The sequence below is a fragment of the Myxine glutinosa genome, chromosome 1, assembly GCF_964187855.1.
Source record: "Myxine glutinosa chromosome 1, kmMyxGlut1.1, whole genome shotgun sequence".
In the NCBI taxonomy this organism is placed as follows: domain Eukaryota; kingdom Metazoa; phylum Chordata; class Myxini; order Myxiniformes; family Myxinidae; genus Myxine; species Myxine glutinosa.
The window spans coordinates 67,355,455-67,377,413 of record NC_136261.1 but is presented as its reverse complement, the minus strand read 5'-3'; positions in this window follow the sequence as shown (position 1 = coordinate 67,377,413).

The following is a 21,959-nucleotide window of genomic DNA, read 5'->3' as shown; positions in this document are numbered from 1 at the left end:
CCCACCGTACCCAGTCGTACCCAGCTGCTCCTGGACTCTGTGTCCTTTCCTCCTGACAAGGTGGAAAGGTTTCTGTCAACCCTCGACTCTGATTCTGCAACTGGTCCTGACGGCATCAGCCCACGGGTCCTAAAATCATGTTCTTCTGCTCTTTCACTCCCTCTTTCTGTTCTCTTCACCCTCTCTTTTGCTCAAGGTCATCTGCCATCTGCTTGGAAATCAGCCAACATCACCGGTTTGCACAAAAAAGGTGCAAAAACAGATCCCAGCATCTACAGACCAATCAGCCTTCTCCCAATTATCAGCAAAGTCATGGAATCCATCATTGCTTCAGATATTAAATCCTTCCTCTGCTCCAATGGCTTGATCTCTGATCATCAATTTGGTTTCAGACCTGGTCGCTCTACTCTGGACATGCTGCTTCTGCTTTCTCAACAATGGATGGAGGTCCTCAACGCCAAACAGGAAAATAGAGCTGTCTCCCTTGACATTTCACGTGCCTTCGATACGGTCTGGCACCCTGCTCTGCTCACCAAACTCTCCTCCTTTGGTATCCATGGAAATCTCCACGCATGGCTGGCGAACTTCCTCTCTGGTCGTAGTCAACGTGTGGCCCTGAATGGGTTTCTCTCATCTCCTCTTCCTGTTCAGGCTGGAGTTCCCCAAGGTAGTGTTCTGGGCCCTGTGCTTTTTCTGGTCTTCATCAATGATCTCTCTGACTCTCTTGAAAATCCTCTCTATCTCTTTGCTGACGACTCTACTCTCTGTCGCTCCATTCCTCATCCCTCAGATCGGCAGTCTGCAGCCTCCTCACTCTCTGCAGACCTGGACAAAATCACAGACTGGTCAAACAAGTGGAACATGTCTTTCAATCCTGACAAATCTCACACTCTTACAATGTCTCTCCGAAAGGACCGACTGGACAACCCTCCCATCTACTTTCTCAACAATCCTCTCCAAGAAGTTCTGTCGCTCAAGCTCTTGGGTCTCACTATCTGCCATGATCTTTCTTGGGAAAACCACATTTCCAAGCTGGCCTCCAAAGCCAGTCGCCGACTGGGCATCCTCCGTCGTGCGAAGTCCTTCCTTGGCACACCTGAGCTCCTCACCACATACAAGGCTTTCATCCGCAGCTCAATGGAATACTGTTCCCCCCTCTGGGCTGGTGCTCCTGCCTCACACCTTGCTCGGCTTCATGCTGTTGAGGCCAAAGCTTTCAGAATCATTGGAATCTCCTGCGATGTAGTCAACACCGAGGGCCTTTCACTCACTCACCGCAGGCAGGTTGGTGGTCTTTCTGTCTTCTACCGACTCCTCTCCGGCCTTGTTCCCCAAGCTCTCTCTGTGCTCTGTCCCCCCAATATTCCTTCAGCTCGCACAAGATCTGCCTGCAACCCTCTTATGGTTAAATTGCCAAAGTCTAGGCTCTCTGCTCACCTTCACTCTTTCATTACCCTTTTCTCCCGCCTCTGGAACAAACTCCCCCACTCCCTTCAATCCCACTCCTCCATCCAGGTCTTTAAAACAGCTCTTCACCACCATCTCTTATCTTCCCCCATCGAAAACCTTGATCTTTTCTACCCCCGGTAATTCACCCGAGTCCTTGCAGTGTTCATATGTTTTATTCCTCTCCCACCTCCCCCCAAGTCCTCCCGATGTCCCTGCTCTCAAATGTTGTGTTTGTGTCCTTCCCCCTCTTCCCCCTCTCTTTTGTGTCCTTCCCCCTCTCTCCCCATCTTGTCTGCTGCTCCCCTTGTTTTTTGTGTTTCGGTTTGTCTTTTTGTGTGATTAATGTTAGCTCTTTCACGAGCCTCGATCTTGTATACAAAAAAAAAAAAAAAAAAAAAAAAAAAAAAACTGACTCATAAAACATATGATAAAGGGAGCGGGAAAACAAGATGGAGAGCAGGGACATCGGGAGATCTGTGGGAGACAGAGGGATTAGGCGGAGGAGGCATGGGAAGGGGGGGGGTGGGAGAGTTAAAAAAAAATAACATGGACACTGCTATGACTTCCAGGAAAGAAGTTGGTATTTCAAAAAAGTGGATCTGGGGTGAATTAACGGGGTAGAAAAGATCAAGGTTTTGGATGGGGGAAGATAGATGGTGGTGAACAGCTGTTTTAAAGACCTGGAGGGAGGAGTGCGATTGAAGAGAGTGAGGGAGTTTGTTCCAGAGGTGGGAGAAAAGAGGAATGAAAGAGTGAAGGTGAATAGAGAATATTTGGATATTTTGCGAAAAGGCAAAAAAACTTCAAAAACATAAAAACAAGAGAATTTCACATCTTGTAATTTTTGTTCATCTTTACTTCCACAAAAGGGCCGGTTGAGCAACAGGACATCAGTGAGCTGAATCAAAGCAACTTGAGAAGTCTTTGTAAGTAAAGGGCAATGGGGAGGAGTTATTCTTCTTCCCACCATTTTTAGATTCTCATTCATTCATTCATTCACATTCACACACACACTCTCACACTCACTCTCTCACTATATATATATATACGGATCCCAGATGTTATGGATCCCAGCGTCGGCCTTTCCCTTTAAGAAGGGGGGATTAATCCCCTCGCTGATGACTGACCGACGTGGTCCCGGGGGTATGACGTCACGCCCGGTCGGCGCTGGGTAGGGTATTAGGCCCAACCGTCCTATGACCTAAATACCAGCGCCTCCCGATACGCAAGGGAATACCCCCCGTTCACGGCTGCAGCGTAATGGATGTTTGCACCGAGCGAAGCGAACTGCGGCGTGAGCCGTTTACCGAGACTAGACCCGATTTATATTCGTAACGTTGGCCAAATCGTGCCACAGGTGTGCAATGATGGAAACCTCCAAAGCGACCGAAAGAGCATGAAGAAGTAGAAGACAAAGTAGGGAATAACGGGATTTATTATTATTTACACACAACTAAAGGAAGAAAAGCAATCAAAGAAATATACAAGGCAATGGAAGAATCAGAAGACACAGTGCAATTATTAACTTATTTACAAACAGTCTTACTTAATACCCCAAGACAACATGAAAGACGGACAAACGGGCAAACTCACATGATGGGGAAATTGCAGATGGATTGGCTGGAGGGAGAGGAAGGTCCAGCTCAGACCGAAGCACGGTCGGGTCGGGAGTGGGCAGCCGCCGTTCCTTCGCGGCCACGTCGGCACCGCTGTCAAAGCCCAAGCTGCGGTCGTGCAAGCTGCTGCGGTTCGAACTGCGGCGGTGGCAAAGCTGCGTGGTGGAGTCAAGCTGCGTGGTGGAGTCAATGCTCAGCTCTCGTATCCCATCTGCTCTGTGTCTCATCTCCTCCCTTCTTTCCTTATCTCTTGTGGGGGGAGTCCCGTGACGGGTTATATATGCCACACCCTCAAACCGTCGCGAACCTCCTCGACGGTTCTCTCCACGCCCTCTCAAAGCCAAACCCCTCATCCTTGGTTGGTCGGCAAGGGCTGGCTCACTCCTCCCCTCTATGACGAGGTGGAGACACGCCTTTCCTCTCCGAGCTCACCTCGTGGCTAATGGAGTCAATTCGCTGACCATCAGCCAAAACCGTAGTGGCGAATGCAGTTGGCAATAGCTGACAAAAGAGGCATCTATCTTATTTAATTGACGCAACGCAATGAACTAGTGGACCACAGAGCCTTATACTAACATGTATTATGGACATAACTAGTGAGGGAACTTAAGATTTGCTACGTGTATGCGATGGATTAACTAAGGGCGACCTTTGATCTTTATACTATTGGAGGGTGATATTTACAAGATTTACAGCATACAAAAAGGAGAAACTTTACATCAGATTACCCACACAATTCCCATATCCCCAACACTGCACCCTCCTTCCTTACGGGACGTCCCGGCCCGAAAATTTTACCTTTAATGTTACACGCAGGTGTAATTCCCTCTACAATTAACCTGACCCTGAGTGCGACAATTTTAAAACACAAATAAATATGTCCCACTAATTGCGTTGCACCCTGCCTAACACTTTCACACCCACAGCTAACCGAATTGCGGAATTATTTTCAAAAGTAAACATTTACGGTGGGGGAGCATTATTTACATTGGCATTATTTGACTATTTACAAAACGCAACCCAGGACCTGTGATTTTTCTTTTGGGGAGACAAAAAAAAGAAATTCCTGTTGGGAGGGAGGAGACAGCACGCATTGCATCGACGCACCAGCACCAAAGCACCAATCACCAAAAGCACCAAAAGCACCATTCGGTGCAACAGTCATCACAGTTCGTAATAAAACACACAAGACAACAACTGTGGTGGTCTTCCTCTTCGCTGCTGGGCCGATGTTCTTCCTGATGTTTTCTTTCTATTCTTAGCTTCATGCGGCCTATTTGAAAATAAAAAATGAAGTGCACAAAACGTGTCCATTTTTATTTAGGGCCACAGGGGCCAACTAAGGGTGGTCCACTTGTGTGGCATAGGTGCCACCTTACCGAGGTCCGCAAGCAAGACCCTGGGCCATCGTGGCCGGCTCCAGCAGAGGTGCCAGGCCCCAAAACGTGGGGTCCATAAAGTGGTGCTTGGCCGCAAGACGGCGGTCCATAAGTGGTGCATCAATGCAATGCATGCTGGTTGCGGGAGTGCTGGCACACCATGGCGGACTCCCGCACGCTCCCCTCGGCACCCAGAGAGCACAGTCCTCGGGTGGGAGACAGGGGAACAGCAGACAGGTGAGTGAGGGGTAAGGTCACAAGGGTACACATCAAAACAAGGCAATGCAAGACGAGGTGCGTATGGAGAGCGAAGTGAGAAAGCTCGTCCCTACCGTACGTCACCCCCCCTGTTACCTACTCTACCCTTGCCCTTACCCCATATGTACAAAAATCTACACATTTACAAATTCGTCACTACTGTCTCGTCTCCCCTATATTTCCCCTATACCAAATTCGTCCCCACAATCCCTCTAACCAAAATTTGCCATCATTCAATTCATCATCAATCCTCATAAGGAGGGAGAGATGGAACATCAGCACAATGTCACACCCACGTCATGATGCGTCTCACATTTCAACCATTTGCACAAAAAATAATCACAACAAACCATGGCATGGTGTGGAGCTTTGTCACCTCAGGTGAGTGGATGCAGATGGTACGAAGAGATTCTTAATCCTAACTATCCTCAAAATGACTTTAATACACTTTACTCTACCGGGGTCTTTCCCTGCCAAACCATTGGCCATCTTACTCTATGCGGTTTTAAGAACCAAATTCCCATTGACCAAACTGTGGTGCTTCATCAATTTGGGGTCTCATTCCCCCGATTCAACTCCCTGTGCCCTTGCACAATTTCAGGACTGGGTCGTGTGGCTCTCCCAGCAGGTCTACCCACCTGCACACCTCCACCACTGTAGTTGCCTCCGAGCTTACCTGCTCCTCACCCTACATATCTAACTGGGGAAGGCCCTCTGGCGCTCTCCCCACTCGGTGCCCTCTCTGGCACTGGGCTACCCCGGGTCCGTCCTCCGGATCCTCGGGCCCCATCCACAAATCTAACGGCTCCCAGAGCCCACCTGCGGCCTCACCTGGCCGACATCCTAACAGTGGCGGGGTGCTCAACCAACTACACACACTAACAGGCCACACGCCCAGCCATTTCCATGTCACTAATGCACCCATCCAAACACCATTCTTCCACACGCACCACAGATGCCAATATCCAGCCACAATTTACCTGTACCCTCTACCTAACACTTACACTACCCTCCCCGGGTATTCGTGATGGGGTCCATCCTCTTTTCCCCCATCCACACCTTTGCACCATCCACTCCACTCCACGGTTTCCACCATACTCACTCCACGACCATCCATTCCATACTCCATATATTCCAGACCATTTATTCCATACACCCATTCTCCATACACCTGGATTTGCACACCTGTGCAATCACTCCTGGTGCTACCTGCACCCTCCTTCCTCCAGGACCATTTGCTCAACACAACACTCAATCACCATTACTCACTCATACACTGCTCAATACACTTTCGATCCTCAAACACTCGGCATCATCTGATCTAACTACTCCCCTCTGAAACTCGCGCTTCCCAGTCGCCCCTTACATTATTGCGCTCCCTTGTCATTATCATCCAACTAACCTCTCTATGTCCCGGACTACTTGTCCAATGTCGCTGCTTAAACTTACCGTTACCTATGGTCAATCTCTAGGTCCCTACACACTTTATCCTAACCCTCCCGGGCTAGTTTACACTGCCATAAACCCCATAAAACTATTGCTCCTTTGCCCCTGCTGTGAGGGATGGCAGAGTTGCCATCCCACCACATCGGGCATCTCTCACTACAAATTTTGCTCATCCAATTTCGACCAATCAAAAATTTTCCAATCACTGCCAATCATTCTACCAATCATCAAATTTTGCTAATCACTTCTGCCAATCCTATTCACTATTCTAAATTTCGGATCAAAACACTATCATTATCACAGTCCGCTATACTTGAGCCTCGGTGCGTCGTTATATTTTCAAAGCTCGGCTTCGCAAAGCCGAGCAATGACCGCGGGTGGTTTGTTGCCTGCAGTTGGGTCCGTCCGGCATTCACGATTCTGGGGAGGAGGCATGCTCAGGCCGAGATTCCAGGCATCATCGCGGCGCGGAACCTCGCGGTCTCCGGCTCGTTGACCGAGGCTCGCCCGGTCGGAACCCCGTCCCCGCCAGGGGGCGAAGGTCCGACCCGGCTTCCCTCCCCCGGAATCGCGTCGATCGCCTCTCTGACGCGGCTCCGACCATTCAGTGCGGGGCCCGACCCGAATCGTGCGCGACGCTCCGAAGCGGGGCGACGCAGCATCGATCCGCGCGAAGCTTCGCATCCAACAAAGCGCACCGCGCACCGAGCGCCCGCTATCCGTCGCCCTAACTGCTAACCCGGTCAACGTCGATGCTTCACTTGAATGCTGACACCACGCGACCCTTTTGACACTCACAAAACCCGGCGTCTCGGCGCCTCCAGTGCATCCCACACACTCCGTCCATTCCACCACCGCACTCCCTGTTACACACCACACCTCTCGCGCACACTCGCCATTCGCACACTTCCTTAACACACCTCGCGCACCCTCCCTACTCGGTACGTACTCCGTACCACTCACCATCGGCGTGCACTCTTGCATCCACCCACTAACGCGCTACGATGTGCCCTCCCGCACACGTGCCACAACCAACTCAGGTGTGCGTTCTCGCACACTCTCGCCGTTCATCCCAAACGTGCCTCCTTGCACCCGCTCCTCCACCAACTCACTCTCACCCTCGCACGTACACTCCGACGTGCATTCCCGCTCGCACTCGGTTTTACACTCGCGCTCCAATGTGCTCTCTCGCACTCGCGCCACCACCAACTCACTCTCTGTGTCACACTCCGTACACCCCGATGTGCATTCTCGTTCGCACTCGGTTTCACACTCGCGCTTCGTAACACGCTCATTCCCCGATGCACACTTTTTTTTTTTCACAAGCGCGCCATTTTTACTCACACGGGACCCTTCACCAACGCCCAGGTGCCATATTGACCCCAATCGCGCGACAATTCCCTTCGCGCCAAACCCCCTCTTACAAAATCTCCCGGCACAACATACAGCCCGTCTCACCTTCGGGGTTCTTCTTCCTCCCTGCACCAACACCTGCAAATCTTTATAAGGATTATTAAGCACAGCATCGTGATGTGAGCATGGACTTTGCTGCACGTATTCCATTTCTCCCTCCAATTCCCGGGCTACCTCCGTCGTCTTTTCAATTTCCACTATAACTATTGCTTTTTCTTTATTCACCACGACGACCGCTGGCTTTATTAAAATTCCCTCTTCTACTTCAGCGGTCGCCGGCTGCCCCATACCCCGGGTCGCACTTTCTACCCCGGTCCAGTTACCCGCGCTTTTCTCCACTTCGCCCAACCAGTGCTCCTCAACCCGCTTTACCTCATCGTGCACCCTTGGGACCTTTTCGCTCAACCTGCGGTTAACCTCCCTCTCGGCTTCCCTCACCTCATATGCGGCTTGCCGCCTCGCCAACCCCTCATTAATTTCTTTGGCTTGGCCAATTATTCCCCCCAGTTTGTCCCCTACTCTGCTTCCGAATCCCTTAAATTTGCTTCCGAGTCCCTCCAATTTGCTTCCGAGTCCCTCCAATTTGCTTCCGAGTCCCTCCAATTTGCTTCCGAGTCCCTCCAATTTGCTTCCGAGTCCCTCCAATTTATTTCCCAGCTGTTCACTGGTACCCCTTGCTTCGTCCCTCATTGCCCCCATTTGGCCTCCCATTGCTTCCATTTGGCCTCCCAACCTGTCCATACTGTCGTTCTTTTTCTGTTTTTCTGCCATGAATTGGGCCATGAAGGCTTGCATCTGGACCACCCCCATTGGTGCAGCGGGCGTGGCCCCCGCCGCAGCCATGTGCGAGCCGCCATTTTGTGCGCCTGAAACCTCGTGCGCAAGGGCGCCATCTTGTGCACCTGATACCCCCGCAACCACATCCTCATTGCTCTCCTCCATTTCTCCCATATACACTTCCCTGGGGTCCTGGGTCGACTCTAACCCTTCTTCTAATTCCCCCACCGGCATCCGGTCGCCTTGATCATCCATGGCGCGATTTTAAATTTGGGATGTTAAAATTAAATTTTGGCCGCTCTAAATTTTGAGCGCGCTATGCGCGCTTCGGGTCCGAATCTCGCTCCCGACACGAATTGTTACGGCCAATAGTACAATTGGTGTCCAAAATTTGGGCTAAATAAATTTAGTCCCAGGTTCCAATCCCACTCCTGGCACCAATTGTTACGGATCCCAGCGTCGGCCTTTCCCTTTAAGAAGGGGGGATTAATCCCCTCGCTGATGTCTGACCGACGTGGTCCCGGGGGTATGACGTCACGCCCGGTTGGCGCTGGGTAGAGTATTAGGTCCTCACCAACCGTCCTATGACCTAAATACCAGCGCCTCCCGGTACGCAAGGGAATACCCCCCGCTCACGGCCGCAGCGTAATGGATGTTTGCGCCGAGCGAAGCGAACTGCGGCGTGAGCCGTTTACCGAGACTAGACCCGATTTATATTCGTAACGTTGGCCAAATCGTGCCACAGGTGTGCAATGATGGAAACCTCTAAAGCGATCGAAAGAGCGTGAAGAAGTAGAAGACAAAGTAGGGAATAACAGGATTTATTATTATTTACACACAACTAATGGAAAAAAAGCAATCAAAGTAATATACAAGGCAATGGAAGAATCAGAAGACACAGTGCAATTATTAACTTATCTATAAACAGTCTTACTTAATACCCCAAGACAACATGAAAGACTGCGTGGTGGAGTCAACGCTCAGCTCTCGTATCCCATCTGCTCCATGTCTCATCTCCTCCCTTCTCTCCTCATCTCTTGTGGGGGGCGTCCCGTGATGGGTTAAATATGCCACACCCTCAAACCTTCGCGAACCTCCTCGACGGTTCTCTCCACGCCCTCTCAAAGCCAAACCCCTCATCCTTGGTTGGTCGGCAAGGGCTGGCTCACTCCTCCCCTCTATGACGAGGTGGAGACACGCCTTTCCTCTCCGAGCTCACCTCGTGGCTAATGGAGTCAAAGGCGCTGACCATCAGCCAAAACCGTAGTGGCGAATGCAGTTGGCAATAGCTGACAAAAGGGGCATCTATCTTATTTAATTGACGCAACGCAATGAACTAGTGGACCACAGAGCCTTATACTAACATGTATTACGGACATAACTAGTGAGGGAACTTACGATTTGCTACGTGTATGCGATGGATTAACTAAGGGTGACCTTTGATCTTTATACTATTGGAGGGTGATATTTACAAGATTTACAGCATACAAAAAGGGGAAAATTTACATCAGATTACCCACACAATTCCCATCTCCCCAACAATATATATATATATGGTGTTTCAAAAAGATTGATACAACTTTGACTTCCTGCCATTTCTTTGTTTTTTGACCTATACCGCTTTCCTTTTCAGGGTTTGGTTGTGTTGTCGTGGTATTTGTTCTCTGGGTATTCCTAGCTCCGTAGCTCAACTATGCCATTGACAGTGGAGCAGAAGACAAAAGTGGTGGCTCTGTGGTATGAAACTAAATCAACAACCACAACATTTTCTGGGGGGGGGGGGGGGGGGCAGAAAGGGCCTACGGTCACATGCTTCTGCACCTTCAATGCCAGATGGGGAATGCTTGGGCCTTACTGGTTTGAGAATGACAACAGCAGGACGGTGACGATCAACGGTGAGCGCTACCGGGCCATGCTCCACAAGTTCCACAATGATCTGGCCCAAAAGGTCACACCAAACCAGCTCAGCATATAATATATACCCTGTATGCAGTATATAATATTGTCGCGTGACTCCCGGTTAACACCAGAAGATCGCGGATAGGCCGAAACGGATTTAATGGAGGCGATAACCAATACGGATTTTACTATGGCCGCGCGGGAGGAAGAAGGAAAATGGAGGCTGCGCAAGCGCTTAACTGCGACACTCCGACCCTGTTGGGGCAATCAACTGAAGCGGGCACAGGTTTGAGTGGGAAAATAAAATAATACAAGTGTTACGGATTCGTCACTTCCGTTGTTGTGGTTTTCATCCACTGTAAACATTTTTGATTCCATATACTATTATTGTTTTCAAAAGGTTTATTGTTTATGAACCGTTTTCAAAAGGTGAAAAAGTTAGAGTTAAAAGAAACCGAAAACCGGATCGGGAACCGGACGACGAAGAAGAGGAAGAGAAAAAAAAAAGAAGGCGGAGCGAGTGGAGTCGGACAAGAAGCATAGTCGTTTCGAGGTCTAGAGCGAATGTTGGCGAGCAAGAGTCACGAGTGAACTTTGGGTTTCCCAGGAAAGGGATTCCTGCGACAGAGTTGTTATCGCTGTGACAGATCAACCTGCGTGTCAGGTTTTGCAGTCGATTCCGAAGAGAATCGTTGGACGGCAGTTACGTCTCGAGTACGGCCATCGGCCATCTTGACTCGCACGCTTTGTGCGTCGAGCAAGGTTTCTTTGCTTCGCTTAAGCCTTTGCGCGTCGCGCAAGGTTTTTCTTTGCTTCACCTCAGCCGTTTTCACCGCTTTCAGACGTATCTGGTGTGTGTGTGTGCAACGCGGATATACCTGAAGGTAAACCTGAGGTTTGCCGACTGCGAGCTGTGGAACGTCCATACCCGAGGGTGTGATTTCCAAGTCATCTGGAGGGCGCCTTTGGATTTTGCAGTCGCCTGGAGGGCGCCTTTGCACAGCTTTGGCAGCCGGACTGTAACTGCCAACCCAACGGGATTCTGGTCTCGATTGGACATTGATCTGTCGATTGCTAGAGCGGATCGACTTTGGGTTGAAGCTGGGGAATAGAGACATTGGGAATCTTCTTCTTTTCGCTCACTTGGAGCCCAGTGAGTTATATTGTACGAACCTGATGGTACCATCATAGGAATGATATACTATTTGTTGTACAATTGATTACTATTGTTTTCGTACTGTTGTTCTTGTGTGATCTTAATACAATACCTATTGGTTTGTAACAATTGGTGTGGCTTCACCATTGATCTTTAACATACAGAATAACACATTTTTCTGCTGCGACTCCTCTCGGGGCTCGGAGGTACACCGTGACCAGGGGGTCGGGGGGGGGGGGGGGGGGGAGCACGTAACACAAGGCTTTATTGCAAAGAAAATCGGGACAGGGAAAAGCACACGCTGGTAATAAATATCCTAATCGGGACGTCCCCACACGACAGATATCAGAAACGAGACGAGGGAATATGAATTAAGGAAAATAACACGTCATGTAATTGTGAAATGTGGTGTGAGCTTATCTGTCCGTCGTCGTCTTGTATTGTTTGCCGTCCAACACAGCTCCGTTCGGCGTCCCACGCGGCCCTCTCAGACCGCCTCCGAACACCACCAGGCCTCGCTCCAAGCACCACAGCAACGCGAAGGCCAGAGCCAACGCCCACTCCATTCGCACATGAGGCCCCAAAGCAGAAACAGCACCACGCATCCAACGCAGGCTGGGGCTCCAAGCGAGGTCGATCTTTCCACACGATCGGCCTGCCACGTCCAGTCAGCTCTGCCAAAGTGAACGTGCAAGAAAACAAGCGAACTCCACTCGGGCTATTACTCGACTCAACTCGGGCTGCGCAAGACGAAGAAGAGCAGAGAAAATGTCAAAGCACCAGAAGAGAGACAAGGGGACCGCAAGAGACTCTCCAGACCAACTCCGTATCCAAGTTTGCTGCTGCTCCAAGCCAAGCGCAAATCCAACTTTGTTGCTGCTCCAAGCCAAGCGCAAATCCAACTTCGCTCTCTCCCTCCCTCTTTCTCTCTCTTTCTGTCCTTCGGCGCGCTAATATAACCTGGCCGGTGACGTCAGCGTTGGCGCGCTACCAACCAGCGACTTCCACCGAACCTTCCAGCTTCGCGCCTCCCGCACTCGTTGGCTGGAGGTTTGCGCCTAGCGCGCTGACCAATCACAGGCCCGTAGCGTGGTAATAGCTCGTGCTACTCGGTGTTCCTAGGCCGCCGGAGGTGTAGCGGTGGCGGCCATCATCGGCGGTGACCTGGCCTGGTTTCTTTGCCTGGTCCTTCTGAAGTCATTGTCAGGGAAGGGAATTTAATGTTGCACGAAGGAGATCCTAACTAAGTGTCTAAGTGGTTGCGGTGCCAAAAGGGACAAAGGTTTAGCTACCAGGTGTGGACACACAGGGGCGTTATCTTTTAATCCCTAACTCTATTTATTACACGAACATCCTGGTATGCTCACAAGTATACGCTTACCCGACAAAACGCCTACACATGAAACTTATTACAGGTGGATTCCTTACCGCGACAGACGAAGCATGTTACCTACACAGATCTAGCTGGCTCTACATATCACTACCCCACCTGACATAACAATATATACCCTGTATATAATATATATATATTGGCAATTCCTTTTCTGCATTTCTTGCTCGGCTTGGAGTGTGTGGAACAGAAAGAAGGAGGATGAGTGACAGAGTGGCCCAGGTTGCCTTGAAAAGCTCACTTTGGATTTGGAGGAAGTTTATGGAGGCACGTCGAACGGTGTAGGTCGAGGTTGTGGGTGGTGGTTCATTTCAGCCTAAAGGGGTAGATACTTAGATACCTTCAGCCATTCTTAGGGTTTCGTTACCATGATGACTCACCACGGACGGACGGACGGACGGACAACCCGATAAAACAAAATGCCTCCAGAGACGAAATCGTCAGAGGCATAAAAAGGTTGCAGGAAATATTTTTTTTCACTTTGCAGTTTTTATGGATAAATGTAATTCCCAAAGGTTATAAAAAGAGATAAATGTGTTTGTATTTGTCAGTTTGTTGAACAAAGTCCATGTCACGGTCTCGTGTCTGCAGATGGACGGACACCGAGTCTGGACCTAACCTCTGCAAATCCATTGATCATGATCTCCCAGGACCTCAAGACAGCGACTCTAACCAATACTAAGCAGCCGTACCCAGAACACACTGATCGGTTTGATTATTATCCACAAGTTGTTTCCACCGAGAGCTTTTCCTCGGGTCGTCACTACTGGGAGGTTGATGCGAGTTTGAGTAGTTATTGCAGAATCACAATCTCTTTAAACTCGATGGAGAGGGAATGGGTGCGTGTTGGGAAGGAACCCTGAATCTTGGTGTTTAATGAAATGGGATAACAAATACTCTGCATGGCACAACAATCAATGTACCCTCCTGTCTGTGTCAGGGGATTCTGAACGGTTTGGGTTCTTCTTGGATTGCGAAGAGGGAGAGTTCACGTGTTTTGGGGACTCGCGGGTCCTGCACGTGTTCAGGGGGAACTTCATGGACCCTGTTAAACCCGCTATTGGGGTATATCCACATGTTGTTGGTTCCGTCCGGTTTTGCTGATGTTTCATCGTTTTTATTTTTCATTTTATTACTTGGCAAAAAAAACTTTTTTGACAACTATGTTGATCACACCGGTTTGTGTGTGCGCATTTGTGTTTGTCTGTCCACTCACTTATACTTCCCTACATGTCACACTTTTAAACTGATCTTCACCAAATGGTAGAGTTGGTGGTCTGACAGAATCCTATTTATTTTTGAGGTCAAAATATCAAAAGGTCAACAAAGGCCAAAGGTCAACCACTTATTCCAAATTTCTAAAATCCTCAATTATCATCCAATTGGCTTGACATTTGAATAGGAATTACACATCAGCTAACTTTAATCAACCACCAACTATTTTTGAGGTCAACATAGGCCAAAAGTTCAACAACCTTTTCAGATTTCGAAAATCCTCAATCTTCATCTGATTGACTTGAAATCTGAATAAGATTTGCATATCAGCTAGCTGAATTCAACCACCAACTATTTTTGAGAACATAGGTAATAAGGTCAACATAGGCCAAAAGGTCAATATAGGTCAAATTTCTAAAATCCTCAATTTTCATCCCATTGACTTGAAATCGGAATAGGATTTGCATATCAGCAAACTGAATTCAACCACCAACTATTTTTTAGGTCAACATGGGCCACATTTCTGAAATTGTCAATTTTCAACAGATTAACTTGAACTTTGAAGACGATTTGCATATCAGGTCACTGAATTCAACCACTAATTATTTTTGAGGTCAAAAGGATGCTCTACTGAGTGCCATGTTACTTTGGAGGCTCTGTGGCTCTATTCAGCCCTAAACAAATCTGTTTTACCATGTGTCGCTCTACGAGCGATTTTTCTTTTTCTTTTTCCGGTTTTCCATTCGTTTTTTGTTTTTTTTTCGGTTTTGTTTCTATTCATTCCGTTCAGTTCTTGATGAAATTTTGTTTCACGAAAAGTACAAAGTGAAGGTTATTTTGGGTTCAAATCAATGAAATCATTTGCTAGTGCATGGCAATATGATTACTGATTAATATTTAAATTACAATAAAGTTTATAAAATCAATGAAGTTTATTGTTTATCTTATTTGATATTAAATTAACATTAATTGGAACTCTTCGCTTTCCTCACGATACAATACGGATTCTTCTTCCACTTTCCAAAAAATGTTTCATTTAAAGATTTTTCCACCGATCTCTGCAATATATCAGTAGCTTTCTCAGAAAACATTAACCCAGGTCATTGCTCCCAACAATTTTATCAATTAAATTGCATCATTTCTTACACGTACCTCGACTGTGTACCAAAAAAATAAAATTCCACATCTGAGTGGCACAGAAAGGATTGTGTTGTGATGCAAAATGCCATCTTGTGCCTCGATTGGGTGTACCATCCATGATGACCGTGGACGAGAAGAAGGCGTTACTTTTCGCCAGTAAGTTGTGCTTGTGCCAGATTCAGATAAGTAAGTTGTGCCAGATTCAGATAGCAATAGGAGTCGCATTCGTTGGTTTTGAAGTCTAAGGTGAAGAGACCCAACAACGCAAAATCGGTCAACATTTATCATTGCAATTTTTGTCGTGCTATGTTACTTTAAGCTCTTTAATCACAGAGTATGATCATTTGATGGTTATTGTGGTTTGATGGTCAATATTGATTTTGATAAAGCAAGAGCTGATGTCAAACAAGGAAAAATATTGATTTGTGCATGATGATGGTGTAAAAAAAATAGCTGTTATCTGATGTCATCGACACCGTATTGCTCCGCTTTCAACGATTTACTGCTTTTAGAATTTACTGCTCATATGCGACAATAAATTTCAGAATCACTGAAAGAGGAGCAATACGGTGTCGATGACATCAGATAAGGACTCACACTCGATTCTGTTCGCTCGATCATCATATCGACAAATTCATCATCAGTCTTGTTGCCCCTCGTAAAAATGAACACAGTATTATACCATAGAGCCGAGAGATAAGGGAAGGGAGGTGTTAAAGAATAAAATAATATGAAATTAGAGTATAAATCTGATGCCAAGAATATTAAATCTTGACATGATTGAAACTTATTGAAAAGGAAAAATAAAGGGGCAAAGGTAGTTGGGCCCAATAAAAAGAGACCAGTGATTCACTCTTCCAATAATGCCACATTTAGATGAACAAGAAACACCAGGGCGGGGAGGGAATGATGTGTAGTACGTGCGCACCCTACGGACAGCTGTTTGTTAACATTCTTCTTATTGTTTATGGCCATAATTATTCCCCCGTTATTGTGGGGTTGGCTGGGGGCAGCTTGGCCCAAGTCTTTCACGAACCGTCTGGCCAGGCCAGGCCAGAAGTTCCACTGAAGATTATTTGGGAAAGAATATGTGATTTGTTCAGGATGTTGAATATAACTCACATACTCTTCATAAAACACACATAGAATCTACAATGTCCACCAACAACCAATACTGATTGATGGGACATCCAGTTCAATGTCCATCCAAGGGATGCGCACACATTGATGTATCAGCCCGTCTGTGAAACACCTGGATGGTAGTTCGTAGTTGAGCTGGGATGCTACCTGTGATTCAATGCCATTTATTGGACACAAAAGAGCCGAGGAACCAAGGACAAAACCACACACGTCCTGGCGAGGGTCTGCAATCTCCGATTGCTCTTTGTTAACATTGTACTTTGTTATATTAATGCTGTAGTATTAATTTGTGATTAGAATGATGTTTGGAATCAAAATATAGAGATTTAGTTTAGACTTTAGAGTGAGGAAGTCAAGCGAGGGGTTCCACCGTGACATTCGCAGATCCGGCATTTATAGTTTTGTCATTCGGCGTATTTTATAGGCAATTCTGAAATTATATATTTAGAAACAAAATATTTTTAAGGCAAAAAATTACAAGAAATGTGTATCTGCAAATTTGGTTCGTACATTGACACTAGGTGCACACTTTTGACTTGTGCCCCTGTGACGTCACGCAAATCAACGGAAGTAGCTCCTTTGCATAACGGAAGCGAAAATAGTCCGATTTTAAAACACGATTATCCGGCTTATTATTCTCCCAAAAAATGTATTTTTGTGCTAATGGGTCAGGGATATCATCCTCTAAAACATATCTCTTCAAAAAATGTCATGATTGTGTCCCTTTAAGTCATAAAGAAGTATTTTTTTTACCAGCCCAGTAATACGCACAGTACAGTATTTGTATCCACATGTGAGTGTGAGCCCAACTGAATGGCCATTCCACTGAATTCCATAATCTTCCCAGCCTCTCCATCTTGCTCATAAGCTGCCATTATTGCCTCACCTTTTTGTTGGTAGTGCTGACCATTCACAAAGTTGATCTTGTGGAGTCAGAAGTTGAGTCATCAGTGTGACATCTGTCGGATAGATGTTAAATGGGTGGCCTGTCCCGTCTGCTGGCATTAGTTTGTGGAGATTAAAGATCCCGTGGTGTCCTTCACAAAGAGCAGGCGAGCAATCGCCAGCACCATGGCCAAATCCCTCCCCTAACTCCATAGTCGAACGGCAGGCCTGGCCAGCCGGTTCGTGAAAGACTTGAGCCAAGCTTTCCCCAGCCGACTCCACAACGACGTGGGAATAATTGTGGCCATTAGAGAAGATTGTGATCAGGTAAAAATACTCAAAAATAACTAGAGCTAAGTCATTGGCATGACATCACAAATCCACACCTCCCACCTCAAGCAAAGTTGAAAGATGGTTAAAAGTTCCACCAATGATCCAATATCACATTTTGAGTTGAACTTTTTTGACCTCTGTGACCCAAGTCTCCATGCCCTGGGGCATGAACCGGAGGTCAAATTCAAAAACAATCGTCATATATTGCATGAGACAACCGACCTGTCCCCCAACGTTGATTTTGCATATATAAAATATCATTAAAAATTGTCTATAATTGCAATTATTTACTATTTGACCTTTTGACCACTCCCCAGGGTCGGAGTCAAAAACGATACTGCTCTCGTACCTTATGTGGTGATCATAACTACCAAGTTTGGATGAATTTCTGCACAACCATTTAATAGATAGCGTGACGGACAGACAGACAAACGGAGCCCATTGCAATATCCAGGCCCCAGTTTGTTTTTTTCTTCAAAAAAAATCCAATAAAAAAAAACTGGAGATAAAAAATAAAAGGAAAGGATGGCATTGCAAATTGAAATCCAAATGCTAACTTCACGGACATAAAACTTGGCACCACACTTTTACTCATATTTAGGCCAATATGGTAATTTGGAAATTAAAAAGTAAAATGACCTTAAAAATGATATGACGAAAAACTGGAATCTGAAAAACCAGACATCATAATCGGTAATAGTTGGAGCAACTGAAATGATTTAGAACCTTGCAGAGAAACTGATCAAGATAATAGGATAGATCACATCACATGAGCTACAAGTGATAGCCGTCTGTGGTTGAATGAACATCATTAAAAGAGACCTTAGAACAAAGATAGGAGATAAACACCTGCAAATGTCCCTAAGCTGAAATGAAAAAACATCAAGTTGGTCCTTGAAATGTAATCATAAAAAGAAAACAAGGTGGATACCAATGCTTTATGGTTTTGCAATTGTAGGCGGAAGAAATATGAAGGTACGTCCAAGCAGTGTGGATTTTGGCGGTAGGTTCAACAGTGTGAGGTTCAGTGTGGTTCAACAATTCATATTGCCCTTGCCCCCCCCCCCCCCCTTTCATGTGATTTGCTCTTTTATTTAAGCAATTAATACATCCTCATCTGCTTAGCCACAGTTTGTAATGATGTGTTAGAAGTTTACCGATATAAACCATAATTTATTCTGTCACTAGAGAGTTCATGGAACACATTACCCCACGTAGTGTTCAAGTATATACTTCAATTTAAATAAAAGAATGATTTTAAAGATCGTCTAAAAAAAAAAACATTCCAGAAAAAGGTGAGCAATATGAGGCAGTCTTATACACCATCTTATTTAACATGTCCAAGTACTGTACTATAAAACTGGAAGTTCTTGTAAGTGACAAGTGGGCGGTTTGTGTTCTACAGTGTTCATGTGTATAGTTCAATTTTAAAAATGAAATAAAGATTGTAAAGGTCATATTAAAAAAATTGATTCTGAAATTTACCACCATTGATGCAGTGGCTATTACATCACCCTAACATATTACACGAGTTATTCATGCCTGTTGTGTATGTCCTCGATGACGTCCTTAAAACAGTTAGTTTCATGTTTGGAATGATTTTCAATTTTGTTTGACCACCAAGTCGGCAGACAAGAGTAAAAAAAATCAAAAAAATCACTCCTCTCTGCACATGTGCGATCGGAATGAATTCAGGGACAAAGTACTGTAAAACGGCAAGTTTGTTCTCCGATTCATGTACAAACAACAACAACAACATGCATTTAAAAGGCCATTTTCCCTGCTAGAGCAGGGGTTAGCCTTGCGGTCCCATGACAATCTTCTCCATTTTGCCCTATTTTCTGCATCTCTCCTTGTTAACTCCCTTGCCCGCATTTCTTCTTCCACCATCTTTAGCCAAGTCTTTCTCGGTCTTCCCCGTCCTCTACTTCCTTCTACATTCATTTCCATCACTCTTCTCAACCAGTCACTTTCATCCCCAACACATGACAAAAACCATCTCAACCTGTTCCTCTTCACAGCATCAATCACAGGCTCTATTCCCATCATCTTTCGCAATTCATCATTTGTCTTCCTCTCTCTCAACGATACTCTGCACATCCGTCGAACCATTCGCATTTCCACCCTTTCCAACCTTCGTTGCTGCTCTATGTTCATTACCCATGTCTCGCTCCATAAATCATAACACTTCTCACACATGCAGCATACACCTTTCCCTTCAGCTTCAACGACACTCCCCTCATCATCAGCACGCCACTCAGTTCCCGAAACTTCTTCCATGCACATCTCACTCGAGCAACCGTTGCCGAGTCTGATCCACCTTCTCCATTCAGCATGTCTCCGAGGAAGCAAAATGTTTTCACACCTTCCAGCTTCACGCCGTCTCCAAGATCCAACTCAACATTTCCTCCATCTGCAGCTCCCTCTGTGCAAACCTTACATTTGAATGTAGCTGCCACACTGGTTAATGACCCTCTCAGACCACGACATTTTTGATGAACCCACTCAGCGCACATTGTACATTGAATGGAGTTCACTCCGACACCCTTCCTACACACAGCACAGGACCACTTTCCAGTTCTTTCCACCTCACCACATGCTTTACCACTTGCCATCACCTTTGTCTTTCCGATATTCACCTACAGACCTTTTGTCTCCATACTTTCCTTCCACTTGTTCATCTTTTCCTTCAGTCCATCCATACTTTCCACAATCGACACCAGATCATCTGCATACAACAACCCCCACGGAAAACCCTCCTTTACGTTCTGAGCCAGCACCTCCATCACAGCTACAAATAGTAGTCGACTTAGTACCGACCCCTGATGCACTCCCACCTTCACCTCAAACTCACCACTGTTCCCGTCATTCGTCCTTACAGCTGTGCGCCCTCTTTTGTACATTGCCATCACTACTCTGATCAACCATTCCTCCACTCCTAACTTCAATGCCCATGTCAATACTTTGCGTGGAACCCTATCGAATGCTTTCTCCAGATCAACAAACCCAAGAAAGAACTTCTTCCTCTTCTCCATGTACTTCTCCTGCAACTGCCTCACAATGAAAAGCGCGTCTGTCGTTCCTCTTCCTGGCATAAATCCAAACTGCATTTCGTCGATCTTCACTTTCTTCCTTACCCTCCTCTCCAACACCATTTCCAATACCTTCATTCCATGTTCCAATAACTTTATCGCTCGGTACGAGTCACACTCCAGAGGGTCACCTTTCCCCTTGTATATAGGGACGAGGGTACTCAGTTCCCAATCCACTGGAATGCGGCCTTCTTTCACCACCAGATTACAGATCTCTGTCATTCTCTTCACACCCCAACTTCCTGCTGCCTTCAACATATCTCCCACAACTCCCGCCGGCCCTCCCGCTTTTCTACCCTTCATTGCTTTTATCGCTTCCTCAACTTCCTTCTCAGTTATCTTCTCTGCCGGTCCTAAAACTGGGTGACTCTTTATGTTGCCATCCCATTCATTCTCTGTATTCAACAGCATTTCCATATATCTTTTCCATCTTCCTTTAATTCCATCTGGGTCGACAACGATTTGTCCCACTTCATCCTTCAAGCAACTCACCCCCATCACATCACACCTCTCTTTCGCTATCTGCTTTGCAATCCTGAACACTGCTTTCTGACCCTCTTCCGAATCCAAGCGTTCTCCGAACATTTTCCTACATGCCTCCTGCGCCTTTGCTACCTCTTTCTTTGCAGCCTTCCTGGCTGCCTTATAACTTTCATGCTCTGCTGTTTCTGCTCCCGTACCCTTCGCCTTCTGCCACTCCTTGAACTTCTTCCTCTTCTCGTCAATCCTCTTTCCAACTTCATCATCCCACCACCATGTTTCCGAGTGCCTCGGTGGTCCTTTTGTCCATCCACATACCTCACCAACGGCTCCCAACAGACTAGCTTTCATTGACATCCAACCACTTTCAAGCTCAACCACATCATCCTCGACCCTACTCAGCCTCTCTTTTAATGCCTCCCTCACTGTCACCTCTTTCAAACTCCACACCTTCATTCTCGGTTGGTACTTCACCCGCCGAGCTCTCCTCGCAGCTTTCACCCTGATGTCAAGTGGTGCTGTGAAACAGCCTCCTCCCCCGGGATCACCTTTGTGTCCCGGAGGTGCCCCCTATCTTACCTACGCACCATCAGGTAGTCAACGGTTGTCGTCGACCCACCTGACGTGTATGTAACAAGCTTATTATCCTCTTTCTGGAACTGACTATTACAAATCAACAAATCAGCTCCATCAGCAAACTCCAAAATCCTTTCACCTTCTCCATTTCTCACACCATATCCGTAACCCCCATGAACTCCCTCAAAACCATCCATACTCCTTCCCACATGTCCATTTAGGTCTCCTCCTACCACAACAACTTCCTCATCTTTCACGTTTTCCATCAGGTTCTCTATCGCACACCAGAACTTGTCCTTCTCTTCATCGCTTCGA